Raw genomic sequence first — 14695 nt, forward strand, 5'->3', positions numbered from 1 at the left:
GTCAGGTTCCACCCTCACCAAGCCCTTCATGATGGAAAAGGGTTTTATTTCTCTGATGGATGAGGCTGGACTAGTGAGCGGGCATGCCTGGGTCCTTTCTGGCTCTCTCAGGAGGGCTGGCCAGTGCTTACAAAGCCCACATCCCCTTCTCCTCCTCTTGCCTCCTGCATTCCGTAACTACCCTGTAGTTCTCAGAGTGGAGCTAGTAGATGCTTAGGTCCATCTAGAATGTTGCCTGTGACCGAGATGGTGATCAGATTGACTGGGATCAGATTCAGATGGATAAACAGCAAATCCAAAGTACAGGCTACCCAGGATAGGAGCCTATTCTCTCCAACTGAAAGGGAGCTCAGAACTGGGCAGTCTGGAGCTGGTGCGTCAGCCCTACTGAAACTCAAGTTCTGTCTTCCTGCTCCACTCATGTCAGTACCTGGCTTGCATCTCCTTGGCCGCATCCCAGCCCAAGATGCTGCTGGAGCTCTAACCGTGCCACAGGCAAGAAGAAAGAAGAGCTAAAGAACACAAAAAGGGCCCTCCCTGCTGAGGAGCTCCACCGAAGGGGTCTTCCTCAAGGTGCCGCACAGGCCCAGTTACATCTCATTGGCAGAACCCGACTGCATGCATGCACCTAGCTAGGGGGAGACTGGGAAAGGCAGTTTTCACTTTGCTGGCAACATGGCCAGCTAGCAGTCTTAGCCACAGTAAGTTAGGCTAAGTCAGAAAAGAATGGCAAGGGAGCCTAGTCCTTCCATCTGGTTTCACCAAGAATGAAGCTGAGAATCTGACCCTGTCTGACATCTGGCTCTATTATTCAATCCCTACAAAATTTTCAGGGGGCAGGAATGTACCTGGGACCCCAGAAAGCCTCTAGTACAGTGCCGGACACAGTACTCTCATTCCTATGGTAGACACTCTGGAAGGGATTTCTCTGTCCCATGATAAGCCCCTCTTCTCTGGGAAAGACCCTCAAAACACAGAGGTGGGTCGCAAGTAACCCTCCCCTCTGGCTACAGATGACGGTTCTACCTGAGTATCAGTTGACCCAGACTGGCCCACTCATGGGCCCTTCCAGAACCTTCTGAAATTCATGTGAGGAGACATCATCAGTCCTTCTGTGGCGACCAAATGCTGAGATGTAAGGCCATGTTCTGTCCACCCAGAGGGAAAAAGCCAATAGAGAGAAGGAAGCCAGAGCCAGAGCCAGAGCAACTCAGAGAAGAGCACCACAAAGCACACGAGTCACAGCCGGGACTTCGCTCCTGTTCCCAGAGCCCCCAGAGGCCCAGCGGCATCTCCTTGCCTCTGGTAAACCCCCCTGTATCACCCAACTCCAGCTGGGTTTCTGTTGCTTTCCATCAAGAACTACAACTCTCCCAGTTGCCCCTTCCTTTCCAGGAGGGAAGAGCTTCATGTTGCAGAGTAATATCAACCAGAACTCTTGCAGGGGCAAAGGGCAAAAACCCAGCTCAAATTGGCTGAAACAAAAATACATACAGAAATAAGTAAAAATTCATTGACATAAATTTGAAAAGTCAGGCTAAAGGCTGGCGATCGAATACTGTTCCAAGGCTCGCACACTCTGTCACTCTCCCTGTCTCTTGCTTCTCCTTTCTTGCTCGCTGGCTACACGTTCCTACAGTCCTCTGCGCATGGCAAGAAAGAAGCCAGGCCACTCCAGACTCCAGGGCCCCAGAAGCTCATCTTTTCAGGATAGAGGGAGTGTCCCTCCATCCCACCTTCCAACATCCGCAGATCTCACAGAGGAATTCTGACTGGCCAGCCTTCAGTCCAGTACCGAGTGGACAGGTACCCAGCCCTGCAGCCAGGGGCCAGCAGCCTCTGGGGTTGGTGGGGGCCTCGGGAACCACAAAGGATGGGGGAAAGACAGTATCCAAAGGCAGAGAATATTGGGCAGACCAGAGACTTTAAAATAGGGCATCACACCTGCTTTTCAGGATTGTTGCAAGGATGAAGATAACGAGGCACTCAGAAAATGTGTGGGTTCTCAGAGTAGCCTAGCCAACTTCCCCGCATTTAATGCCCACCCCCTGCCACCCCCTCGTTAGGTTAGGATATAAACACCATACAGGAAAATTCTGATTCTTTCCTTGTTTCTTTTCACATGCCCAACTTCAGACTGGGGCAGACTGCCAGGAAGTCATGTGGCCATTTGCCAGTGGCGACACCTTCCCAGGAAGAAATGACATCTGTCCCCCCCACCCAGGCTGGCTATCACATAACCAGGGTTTATAAAGCCTGAGTGCTTGTGCTCTGGAGGAAAGGGGATCCCAGTTGGGGAACTTTTAATGGATCCTTGTCTATTCCTTCTAGCCAGAGAGAGTGAAATGAAGGAGAATATGAGACTGAGTTGACAGAACTTTTGGGGATGGAAGTAAAGTCAGGTGGGGGAGGGGAGAAGATAGGACCTGGATGCCAAGGGCCCAGAGCCCTTAGCAAAGGAGCATTCCCAGTTTGGGGGTCCCTGCAAAAGGCACCTCTGAGGGCTGGCCCCAGATGCCTCCCATCACAGCCCTCCTATAAGAATTTGCTCCCCTTGGGCCAAGCCCCCATATGGACTTCCCATGGGGGAGAGTAAGCCTGAACCCTAGTCTTCACTCAGCGACCCTGTGGCCCCTCCCTGCTCCAATAAGACTCCAGACCCCTGTACGTCCAGAGGAGCCTCTACACCCCAACTTGAGGGGTTGAGTAGAGCTCCCTGAAGAAGCAAAAGTACATGACTCCTCCCTCTCCCCTTCACCATCGCTGTCTCCACCCTGTCCCCTGAGACTTTCCTGTGCCCCATCACCAACCCCACCCCCTCATCCTCACTGATTTCCTGCCTCCTGCCTCACCCTAAGACAAAGAGCTGTTTTTAGGACCTCTGTAAGCCCTGGCATCTTTATTTTTGACAGCTTCACCCCATATCAGTGCAAACATATTAAAATATTAAAAATCTGCTGTAAAATTTTTGAAACGATATTTATAATTTTGCTCTTGAAATCATTTGGCTAGGAGTAACTGATTTAAATCACAATTGGGAATTCTTGTAAAACCTAGCCCACACATTCCTTCAAATGTAATGAAAATTTTATGAATCCTAAATTTAACAATTAATGAGGTTGATATAATGTTACAGTCGGACCTTTGATTAAGAATTTATTGATTTCAATTTCGCAGTGTTCTTATTTTAGAGTCAATCATTTGGTTTCAGCTGTCAAATATTCACATGGTCCCCTTCGGGGGCTCGGGGCATGGGTTCCTCTCATGGGTAACACAGAAGTAACCTGGACCCGTAGGTCTTCCCTATCTTCCACCCAAAGCATACACACCTTCACACACACACACGCACGCACACGCACGCGCACGCACACGCACACGCACGCCTAAGGACAATCATCGCCTTGCTGGACTGGGGAGGCAGAGCCCGGCTGCAGATGGGGAAGACAATCGGGCCAGTTAAGAGCAGGGAGGGAAGCGATGTCCTGTCATGTCCCATCATGTAAGAAAGGACATTTTACTGCAACCAGTGGCAGGAGCTGCTGAGGGCACAGAGTCTGAGACAAGCCGGCCTCAGAGGTTGGCACAGACACTTCTTCCCTCCTAAGGAGGGGACTCTGAAGGTCCCCAGAAGGGACCACTTCCCCTGATTTTCACAGCAGTTGTGCAAACCTACGTGCGGACAACAGAGGTGGGTAGATACGGCAGCTGGAGGGCTGGGAGAGGCTTTCCGTGTCACCAGGGCAGTGCCCCACCAGGAGGGCGGGAAAGGCTGACACAGCGACACAGACAGACTCACAGTTGGACACACAGAGGGTGGTGATGACAGGGCAGAGAGGGAGGAAGGGAGGGCGAGCAAGGGGGTGGGGAGAGCAAATGGCTGAGAAGAAGCCCAAATGAGGGCAGGGAGTAAAGCGGGAAGGGGGCTGGGTGCCAGTACTCAGGGGAAGGGAAGCATCTCTTGGGATTGTGGGAACCCTGGGACAGCAGCGGCAACAGCTGGTGTCAAGGTCAGGCCAGGGATGGGAGTTCAGGGGCACCAATTCCTCTGAGAGTTAAGTCACCAAAGCCTTCTGGAGGCAGAGGGGTCCGAACGGGCATCTGTAACTCCCCAGCACCCCAGGCTCCCCTCGGAACCAGAGGGAGGGGCTGGGCAGAGGCAGAGAAAGGCCACTTTTGGCTCACTTCAAGGTCACTGCGGTGTATCCAGGTATCCGCCCGCATACCTGCCGCCGCTTTCGCCAGCCTGCCTGGGCCTCGGACGTTAAACATTGCGCCACTAGGTGGAGCCAAAGCCCACAGCAACGGCAATCGGCCGCCCGGGTTGAAGAGGATGGTGGGCTCGGGAGGCAGAGGACTAAGGGAGAAATGGGCTAAGTCTCGGCCCTACAACGGGGCCAGGAGGGGGCGGGACAGCCGGCCCCAGCTCAGAGTGGACTTATTGGACCTACAAAGTCTGCCTTAGCCGTAAAGGTTAAACGGTCTCAGAGAGGACAGTGGCGGGGGGGGGGGGGCGAGCACGTGAAGAAGGTGCCGCCTCCGGATAGGGCGATCCCGGGAGCGGGCCCTGGCCAGGTACACGCTTGGCCCCGGGACAGGCACCCGGGCCGCTGTCCCTTCCAGCACCTGCAAGAGCGGAGCGGGGGCCCAGGATTCCGCGGACAAGCGCAGGTGACCCAGCCGCGGAACGCGTCCACACGCCGCTGCTGCAGGTGGAGGCGGCGGGGCGGGGCTCGGGCCGGGAGGCTCCGCATTGGACGTGGGGGTTGCTGGGGTTCTCGGATTGGCTGGGGGGTGAGGGGCGGGGCCAAGGGCGGAGCTGAGAGCCGTAAAAACCTGAATAAAGAATACGTGGGGAAAGTGCGCAGACCTTGGCGCAGGTGTGGCGCGTTCCTTTTCCGGCCGGAGCGTGAGCTACAGACCTGATGCGGCGTCTGGGGTAAGCGTCGGCCATGTTGTCCCCAGGCACAGGTGTGCGGCGGGAGACCAAGTTCCAGGCTCCCCCCTGGGGAGCCTCCGGGACAGCCTGAATCCAGGACTCTTGCTGCCCCTCCCCGTGGTCTAACTGACCTCCCTCCGGCCAAACCAGGTAGGTGTACAGATCTTTTCCAACTCCCTCGCCCCTTCTCACCAACAGCTATGCCTTCGTCTTTCCCTTTAAATAAGTCTCCTCCCAGAGTCCATTAGCGCTCAGCACAGAGCCCGCCCGCCCCCCGTAATGCCTCAGTAGATCCCCCACCCTTCTGTGGTGGCCTTTTCAATAGGAGGAAGGAGGGGCAGGGAGCCACAAGGCCACATGGTTGTCATGAGTGCATTCCTCATTCCACAGACAGGTACATGTGCCAGACCCTGTAATGGGCACCAGAGATAAAGCTGTGAGCGAAACAGACACAGTCTCTGCTGTACCCCAGGGTCCACGCAGACTGTTGGACGAAGAAGAAGAAACAACTTGAGAAAACGGACAGGTTATCTCCACGCTGGGGTGTGGGTGATAATGTTTGGCTTCAACAGTGGAATGAGTAGGTTTGCAGAAATGTGTTGGGGTTAAAGGTAATCACACCTGTAAAAACTGAAAATGATCAATTAACATCGATATCAAGAAGAAAAATTGCCCCCGTGTAGCTTTTCCACTACAACAGGGTGCTGCAGCTCCATCAAACCAACATGCAAATACCAACCCAAAAGTGACTTCTCTTTGGGAGGAAGGGGAGGAAATTCGTTGTCTGACTCTATCCAGGAATCAACCATAAGCTTTCCTTACATGGCAAATTTCCTTTGAAATCTGAAGGAAGAAATTACCTCTGTGGATACACCAAGTGTCCCCTCAGGACAATGCAGCCAGCGTCCACTAGAGAGCGGCAGAGAGCTGGAGATGCTAGAGAGAAGAGCCCTGGATTATTAGTTCACACCCACTCCAGAGGGCATGAGTAGCCGAATAGAAACAATACCAATAATAGTTCACATTTATTGAGTAGTTACTTTAGGCCAGGCATCCTTCTAAAGGCTTTATAAAAAATTACCTCATTTGATCCTCCCACCAACCCTATGCGGGGGAGGGGGGTCCATTCAACAGATGAGGGAACAGAGAGGCTAAGTAATTTGCCTAAGGACACACAGCCAGTAAGTACATGCCACATATGAACCCTGAAGTGGAGCTGTAGAGCCTGCATGCCTCACACCATGCAATTCTGCTTCCTGAGAAGAGGGTGGACAGGATGGAGAACAGGAGGAGGCAGCTGAGGCCCTTGCAGACATAACCCCAGTGGGCTCTTCAAGGCCAGTTGCAGAAGCAGGCACCAGACAAGGGCTTTCAGCTAATCGAGGACCTCAAGTCCTCTGTCAAGTAAGGTCAGAACATCTGAGCTTCCCACCACAGATACCCCACCTGCCTCACCAGGGATATAGCCATGGGGAAGTGGCACCAGTCCACCCCATCACCAGCACCTGGACCCCGCCCTCCAGTGCCCACCACCGTGGTGTACCTTTCCAACCGCCATGGCCTCTCAGGCTTAGACGTGTGAAGTTGGCTTCAACCCACTGTCTCCCTCATCCCTTAAGCAGCCCCCACCCCCCCACCCCCACCATGGGCCCGGCTCAGGCCTCCTCACTGCAGTCAAGAAGGGGCTGGTCAGAGAGGCTGGGGTCCAACAAACCTCAAGAAGACATTGCTGAGAATCTTGTCCAGGACAGCCTTGAGAGGCGTTGTAGCCCAGAACCTGGGCCTTTCTTGGTTTTCATCCCTGCTGAGCTGCCACTGTGTGCAAGCGCTGTGCTCACCGCACCGGTTGCCAGGGGATCTCGCTGGGTACCCTGAAACAAGCCATTTATCCACCCTGCCTTCTGTTCGCTCCTCTTCCATGAACTACCAGCTGGGAGACCAGGGGTTCTTAACTGGGGACAGACATTGTGTTCGTATGTCCAAGTACATCTCTCTAGATCAGGGTTTCTCAGCCGTGGCACTGTTGATGTTTTAGCCTGGATCGTTCTTTCTTGTGGGGGCCCGTCGTGGGCACTGTAGGATGTTTATCAACATCCATGGCCTCTCCCCACTAGATGCCGGTAGCGCCCCCACTCCCGGTTGTGACAGTAAAATAATGTCTCCAGAGATCGACAAATGTGCCCTGGGGGCTCAGAAATATTGCAGAAGAGGGGCGCCTGGGGGGCTCAGTTGGTTAGGCATCTGACTCTTGATTTCAGCTCAGGTCATGATCTTAAGATTCTCTCCCTCTCCCTCTGCTGCTTCCTTGTCTTGCACGCGCGAGCACACACGCACGCATGCACACATTCTCTCTCAAAAAAGAAGAGAAACATTGTAGAAGAGCTGCAGGAAGTCCCTGGGCTAGGTGAACTGCAATCATCGGAGTCCCCTCCTGTCCCGTGAGGGCAGAGCAGGGCTGCCTGCTGTACAGTTAAATGAGGCAATGGGCAGGAAGCACTCAGCCTCCATCTTCTTCCTCATCCCTGACCTTCTGGGATTCTAAAGGGCCTGCTACCCACAGAGGGGACGGGGATGTCACTTTTAAGAAAGACCCTGAAAGGGCACTTGGGTGGCTCAGTTGGTTAAGCGACTGCCTTTGGCTTAGGTCATGATCCTGGAGTCCCAGGATCGAGTCCCGCATTAGGCTCCCTGCTCAGCAGGGAGTCTGCTTCTCCCTCTGACCCTCCCCCCTCTCATGCTCTCTCTCTCTATCTCATTCTCTCTCTCAAATAAATAAATAAAATCTTAAAAAAAAAAAAAAAAGAACATGAAAAGGCCAATTCTTACCCCAAGTTCTAAGGGAGGGGAGCTCTTCAGGCACCTTCTCTGAAGCCAGCCCAGCTGCATGGCCTTTCTGCCTGCCCCCCCACCCCCACCCCCACCCCACTGCGGTGGCCAGGCTGGGAGGGGCGCAAGAGGGTGGCACGCTGCCCAGGACCGTTTGGGAGAGGAAGCAGCAGGATCTCCCCTGGGCCCCATTCTCTGTGCGCCCTGCCAAGGCCGCCCACACCTACCGCCTCTCCGGGGCCCCTCAGCCCTGGCCTGGGAGAGCTGGCTCCCCTCCACCCCAGCGCCCACAGACGCCCCAGCCGTGGGCCTTCCCCGTGCCCCCATGAAAGCCCCAGGACGAAAATGGGGCAGGGGTAGAGCCGGCACCTGGTGGCAGTTGTTGCAAGTCAATAATCCTGCTTCCCAAGGCAAACACTGCATTCTTTCTCTCCTTGTTTGGTGGCCTTCATGAAGCGCTGCTGTGCCCCTCGCCCTGCTGGAAGGGCCAGCAGGTCAGAGGTGAGCTCAGTGGTGCGCCGCAAGATGTTTTACACCCAGATCCTTGGGCTGGGGTGAGAGGCCCTGCTTATGTCTGTGGCGTCCGCATTCCTCCCGTGGCGGGGATCAAGGCGTCGGTGTGATGTCGATGATTGCCGAGTTGGTGCCCACCTTTATATAGTGTGTCCACCCCCAGACACAGTAGCCGTAAATAAGCTTAGTTTAGATAACAGTAAAAATAATTGGGAAGTGATAACGTTTTTAGTGTGTATTTCCCTTTTTAAGAAAATGTGTTTAGAGGGCGCCTGGGTGGCTCAATCGTTAAGCGTCTGCCTTTGGCTCAGGTAATGGTCCCAGGGTCCTGGGATTGAGCCCTGCGTTGGACCCCCTGCTCTGCGGGAAGCCTGCTTCTCCCTCTCCCACTCCCCCTGCTTGTGTTCCCTCTCTCGCTGTGTCTCTCTGTCAAATAAATAAATAAAATCTTTTAAAAAAAATGTGTTTAATTGTAAGTTTATAAAATTTGATTATTAACAATGGCTGAGTTTAACAACCAGTTCAGAAAATTCCTAAAAATTCAACCACCAGCTCTCAAAAGCCACTGCCAGCCAGCCCCAGTGCCCCACTAGGAATCAGATGTGGTCCATGACCCCGAGATCATACTAGCTAAGTAAGGAAGATGGGCCCACCCAGGGTGGGTCATCAGCTGGGGCCAGAGCGGGGCCGTGGAGAACCTGAGGAGGCACTGACCCTACCCAGGGGTTCAAAGAGGGCTTCCTGGAGGAGGTGTTGTCACACAGAAATCTTGAGGGAAGAGTAAGGATCCCAGAGAGGGGTGGGGAGTGTGCCAGGCTGAAGGGAGTGCTGGCCAAAGACCAGGAGAGGAGAAAGTGCTTGGCATGCACTAGAAACCAGTGCAGGAGGCTAGTCCTGCTGAGGGGAAGGCTGGGCTCCTGTGCAGGTTCTGCCGTTGACACCTCTGTCACTTGGAGCAAATGTCCTCCCTTCTCCAGGCATCTTCCTTCTGTCAGACCGGGGCCTTGAGCCAGATGGTCTCCAGGCCTGTTGGCTGTCTAGAGCCCCCAGGAGTCTGTGGAGGGGCCTAGAGAGGGGTGAGGAAGAGGGGCCGGCCCGCAGGACACCCTCTGCAGCCAAGTCTTTGCCTCTCTTCCCTTCCCCCCCCCTCCACCCAGTTCCCCCAGGTGATGCCCGAAACTCCTGGTTTGGCTGCAGAAAGTAGCTTTAATTATAGTCATTTAGAGAACAGTGTGCTGCGTCTCCTAATTACCAAGCCGTGCAACCCCAATTACATGTCTAAGGAGGTGTCTCAGGAGCCCCCTTCCCGGGGCCAGCCCACCAGCTGCAGCCCCAGGCCAACCAGAAATGGGGGGGTGGGCAGGCTAGCAGCTGCTGCCGGACTTACCTCGTCCTCCACAGCTCCCTTCACGCCAGACCACGCAGGAAGCGCTGGTTCAGAGGCCTGCCCTGGAATGGGCGCAGGGTGAGGGGAGGCAGGGGAAGCACCCCCAAAAGCAGGGCTCGAGGCCCTGGCAGGGCCAGAGGCAGGAGGCCTCCATGTACGCAGCTGGTGCGTTGGCCCGACCACTGCCAAGTCAGAGCCTGAGCCAGGGAAGGAGGCTGTTGAACGTTTAGGAAGCAAGGCCCCTCGACTAGATGCAGATTCTCTGGCCTCATGCCATCACCACCCAATGCAAAACCCCCTCAGAAACAGCCCTCCCCCTGCAGAGGGGCCGAGCAGCCCTGCCTCACATGCCTGCTCTGACAGGGAACTCAGGACCCCAAGAGGACCCCAAGAAGAAGCCTGCCTTCTTTTTGAGAGCTCCACATATGAGAAAGAGAAGTCTCCTTCTGTGCAATTCCTACCCACGGGTCCCAACTCAACCCCTTGGGGCTGCTGTTCCCTCCGTCCTGGGGGTCTCGATGGAGGCTGGTCATCTCCCAGGCAGGTGTCTGCCCCTGAACCTTGCCTGGCAACTCCGCCCAACCAGTTTCTGAGAGGACCCTGATTTGTGGCTCCCCGGGGCTTCTCCCTGGACACGTGCTCCTGGGTGCCCACATCCAGTCCCTGGCATCGGGCGGACAACCCCCAAGTGGCTCCCAGCTTGAGTCCCTGACCATTGCCTCCTGCCACCTCCCACAATGAGGCCATCCCGGGCGGCCCGCAGGCCCACACCCACCCCAAGCTGACCCCACAAACTTCCCCTGCCCTGCCCTCTTTGTATTCAGTCCTCACAGCCTCAAACTCCAGCGCTTCCTTCTCCCAAGTATATCCAGATACCATCCCTCTCCTCCAAGACCCCTGGTCCTGCCCCACTCAGGCCACCGTCCTCGGTCACCTAGAACCTCGCAAGGGCCCTAGCTGGTCTCCCCGCTGAGTCCCAAGAGGCAGCGGAGCCTGGAAATCAGGTGCATGGCCCCGAGGGTCCCATCACTGGCTCCTCCGCTCCTAGCTGGGCCCCAGGCCTTGAGCGAGCTACTTAGCATCTCTGTGCTTCCTTCTCTTAGTGCTGGTATCTGTCTCCTCGGTGCCTGTGAGCAGGATGGTTCCCGAGGAATCCGGAGTGGCCAGTAGGGGACGGGGACAAGGAGGCCTAAAATGAGGCAGAGGGCACAGGAACCGGGTCTCTGAAAACGTCTGTGTTCAACTAAGAGGCCCACGAACTTGCTCCGGAGATGAGTGGAGAGCCTTCAAAATAAAATCTCCCACCGATTTTGATCTGAGACGGTGCCCAAGGGATGTCCTACCTCCTCTCCTGCAGAAGCTGAGAGCCTGCCCTGCCTTGGCCGCAGCCCCCGCATTGGCGCTAGAACTAGTAAGTGATGGAGCTCTGCCGGGCACAGCCCTGCCTCTCTCACCACAAGGGACCGGGACAGGACAAGCTGAATCCCAACCTGGGAGGGTGGGCCCACGGCCCGCGGGTGCCGTTGTGTGGGCATGGCCTTGGAGGCAGGGGTCTGGGGAAGAGCGACCTCACATCCGCCACCTACGAAGCTCTTTCGCAAACGTATTATTAGCTTGTTAATTAATTCTCATAACAGCCCTGGGAGTTGGGGGTCATTATCCCATTTTACAGGCACAATAAGCAATGGTCCTGTTACACACCCCGTCAGGGCCCTGTTCGGATAGTTAGTGCCTGGGTAGGAGGGAGGCTAAGGGTTGCTCCTGAAGCCAGTGGGCCCTGCAGGTGGGAGAGGGGTCACAGACAGGTGGAGGGGTGCCCAGAGCCGAGGCCGGCCAGATGCCAACAAGAGGGGCGGGGAAGGGCCGGGAGGTAGGCTGAGAGAGAGGCTATTCAAGCTGAGGTCTGCGGGAAACCTCCTTGAGGCCCGCCTGATTATTGCACAGATGGGGAAACTGAGGCCCAGGTAGGAATAAAAACTTGCATAATAAGGTCACTCAGCCTGTCAGAGGCTGAGCTGGGACCTGTCCTTTAGGCTGGGGCCCCACCTCTACCCAGGGTATCCTGAACTGGCCGGAGGAGTGGGGGGTGCTGGTGGAGAGGCAGGCCTGACTGAGGCCCTGTCCCAGGGCACGCCCAGCTTGGCCTTGGGGAGAACTGAGGATGCAGCCCCTCTGGGGCCGCAGCAGCTCTCAGTGGGCGGACCAGCCGGCACTGGTGAACTTTCTGGCCTCTCTGGGTGGCCAGCAGAGGGTGGTGCTGTCCCACAGTGAAAGCTCCCAGGCTCCCAGCCACCTCTCCAGGTCTACCCCAAGGTCCCAGGGCAGAGGCAGGGAAGGGGTGAACAGAGTTCCCAGGAGCAGGAAGAGCATGCAGGGCTGAAAATCAGGATCCCTGGGCTAGTCCTGACACCTGTCGCTTCCCGCCAAAGGGTCCAGTTTCCCCAGCTGTGCACTGGGGGAAAATCAGACTTTTTCCCCCTCCTTACATGCCCACCAGCTTAGAGAAGGTTTTGGAAATATACCCAGCTCCATCCAACCTCTGCTCTCTGGAAAAGAGAATGCATCCTAGGCTGCAGCCCTGTATAGAACTCTTGAAAAGAGGCTAGACCTAAGGAGGTCTCCACAGAGTGTCCCCAACTGTCCTTTTACCGAAATCCTACTCTGGGGGGCAAGAAGGATGATCAGACTGCTGTGGGGAGGGAGGCGCTAGATGTTGCTGCCTCTGTCTCCGGCCCCTCTTAGGTGAGGGGAGAGAATTTTCCCCAGGACAGTTGAGGGAGGGCAGTGGGGGTGATAAGCCAATCCAGGCCCCAGAAGAGATCCCAGTACAGGGCAATCGGCCCATTGTGAGAGGGCTCCCCATGTTACCCCCAACAGCCTACGACCCTTCCCACTGGTGAGGTTTCCTATGACCAGTCTTCTAGAATCTGGTCACAGCAGGAATCTCTGCTCTGACTGAGAGCTCACTATATCTCCTGAGGCCTCCTCTCAAAGTCCCAGAGGTCCAACTTCTAGGGGCAAAAGTCCCAGGACAGAAGGCAAAGCGAGATCTGGGGCCCTGAGGATATTGAGATCCCCAGGTCAGAAAGAACCCCCAGCCCTGCCTCCCCCCACTGAGATTTAAAATGCCTAGGAGGCTGGAGAATGTCATCCAGGTGAGCTGTGCTTTCCTATGGTAAGCCGTACCCTCTCTGGTCTTCAGCACCCAGCCTGGCTGTGCCTGGTGGGGGACAGACCAGATGGTCTCTCGGGCCCCTTCCAGCATCACGGTCCTTGAGTTCCCACTGCTGTTCCCACATACCCCCGTCCAGGCACAGTCTGCGGGAAGCCTCCCATAAAGGCCAGGAGTCTCACCCCCAACCCTACAATCCTCATGAGCTGACTGGCTCCTTTGCCCAAAAAGTGGGCAGGGGGGCTGTGGGTCCACAGCAGGCAAGAAACATGGAGATGGGGACCAGGGCGGGGGGCAGCGTCCTGGCAGGTGGCAGGCTTGCACCACAGAAGGGCTGGTGACTCACAGGGACCCAGAGGGGCATTTCCTCCCAAGGCGAAACCAGACAGGGAGCGCCCAGACGGGGAAGCGCGGGAGGGAGGGACACACATCCTGCAGCTTTGTTCTCCCAGGTGCACATCCAGGCCAGCATTTCCGGGAATCACGGTGACCCTCCTGCTGCCTCATGCTGTTGTCAGAGTCTGTCCCCCACCCTAGCGCTCTCTTCCTCAGCCCCTCCCACCCCATACTTTGCCTTCAGGTTCTCCTCCTAGAAGCCTTCCCTGACCCCCCCCCCCCCAACTAAGTCAGGCCCTCCTGGCACCATGTACCCTTCTCTGGAGCCCTGGCAGGAGCTGAGTATATGTTACGAGGTTTAATCCTATGGTCCGTGATGAGCACCTGTGTCCGCCACGAGGTCAGAACTGGGTCTAGTGTGGCCTCCGTTGTCTCCATAGCATGTGGCTGAGTGCCAGGCACTCAGTGAACATGCACCGAATGAAGGGATGTCCCATGGGGCATCTGCAGCCCCTCACCTCCCACCTCACCAGGCCCCAGCTCCTCTCGGTAACCCTGGTCATCCACGATCCCTGGAGCCTCCTACTGGTTGGGCTCTGGGTGGGGACTGGGCAGTGTGCCCCCAGACCCCAAGATCAACGTCAGACTGAAGACCCCTGTAAATTCCCCAGCAGGTGCCAGGGAGAGCCTCAGTGACACCAATTGCCATGACCTACCGACTCAGAGGAAGCCAGTCCTCCAGAACCCAGCCTCCCAACTGGAGGAGTCCCAGCTAGAATCAGTTGCCCAGAGAGGGTCAGGGCCCAGCCCAAGGTCACACAGCAAGGCTGCCACAGAGCTACACCAAGAATCCAGGGTGCCAGCTCCGGCTTAGGGTTCTCCCCGCACTATAATAAATGTGACTATTTTTAGGAAGCTAATTAGCAAGTCAAATATGACTCCTGCTAATAATAATACCACCTTTATGCTTTTCAGTCTCTGCATCACCTCATTTGCTCCTGCAGCAGCCGGGTATGCCAGGCAGTGAAGTAGAAGGTGATCTCATTAGAAAGGTGTGGTCAGGAAAGAGGAAGTAACTGGTCCTTCCGCTTGTCCCACCAGCTCAGTTTAGTGATGTTCCCAGAGGCCACAATGCCCCAGAGGCTCCTGTCTCCAGGGCCTGAGGCTCAGAGCCTCGCAGGTGGCCTGCTGTCCTGTCCTCATAGGGGGCCCAGCTGAAGTCAGCCTCCTGTTGGCGGCCCCCTGCTCATGCTGGCTGCAGCCCCAAACCCGCCTCCTCACAGCTGCTGGGCTTCGGGTGGCTTTGAGGGCTGGTCTCCACTGGGTAGATTTTTGTTTTCCCTGCAAACCTCTAGTTCTGGGCAAAGAGGCACGGGCAGCCTAGCTGTATAGCCAGGGCTGCTCCCCAACTTGGGACCCCTGCTAGAATGGAGGACATCTTCATCCCAAGAGGGGCTGGGGTCAGGTCCAGCCTCTCATCTCCACAGGCCCATCTCCTGCCCGCTCCCCCCTTCCCGGCAGAAGC

At 56.0% G+C, this 14695-nt stretch overlaps 1 long non-coding RNA gene across 1 annotated transcript; it reads right to left on the reverse strand.

The window, feature by feature from the left end:
- Nucleotides 1-8825: 8825 nt before the first annotated feature.
- Nucleotides 8826-14006, reverse strand: LOC114206277 (uncharacterized). Its single transcript, XR_003608589.2, has 3 exons — nt 13887-14006; nt 9663-9724; nt 8826-9341 (listed from the first exon to the last, which is right to left on the reverse strand). It is a non-coding gene; the product is annotated as an uncharacterized LOC114206277 (long non-coding RNA).
- Nucleotides 14007-14695: the final 689 nt, after the last annotated feature.

Source organism: Eumetopias jubatus, unplaced genomic scaffold (assembly GCF_037043125.1).
Source record: "Eumetopias jubatus isolate StellerSeaLion01/CBP00866 unplaced genomic scaffold, mEumJub1_p1.0 scaffold_7, whole genome shotgun sequence".
Classification (NCBI taxonomy): domain Eukaryota; kingdom Metazoa; phylum Chordata; class Mammalia; order Carnivora; family Otariidae; genus Eumetopias; species Eumetopias jubatus.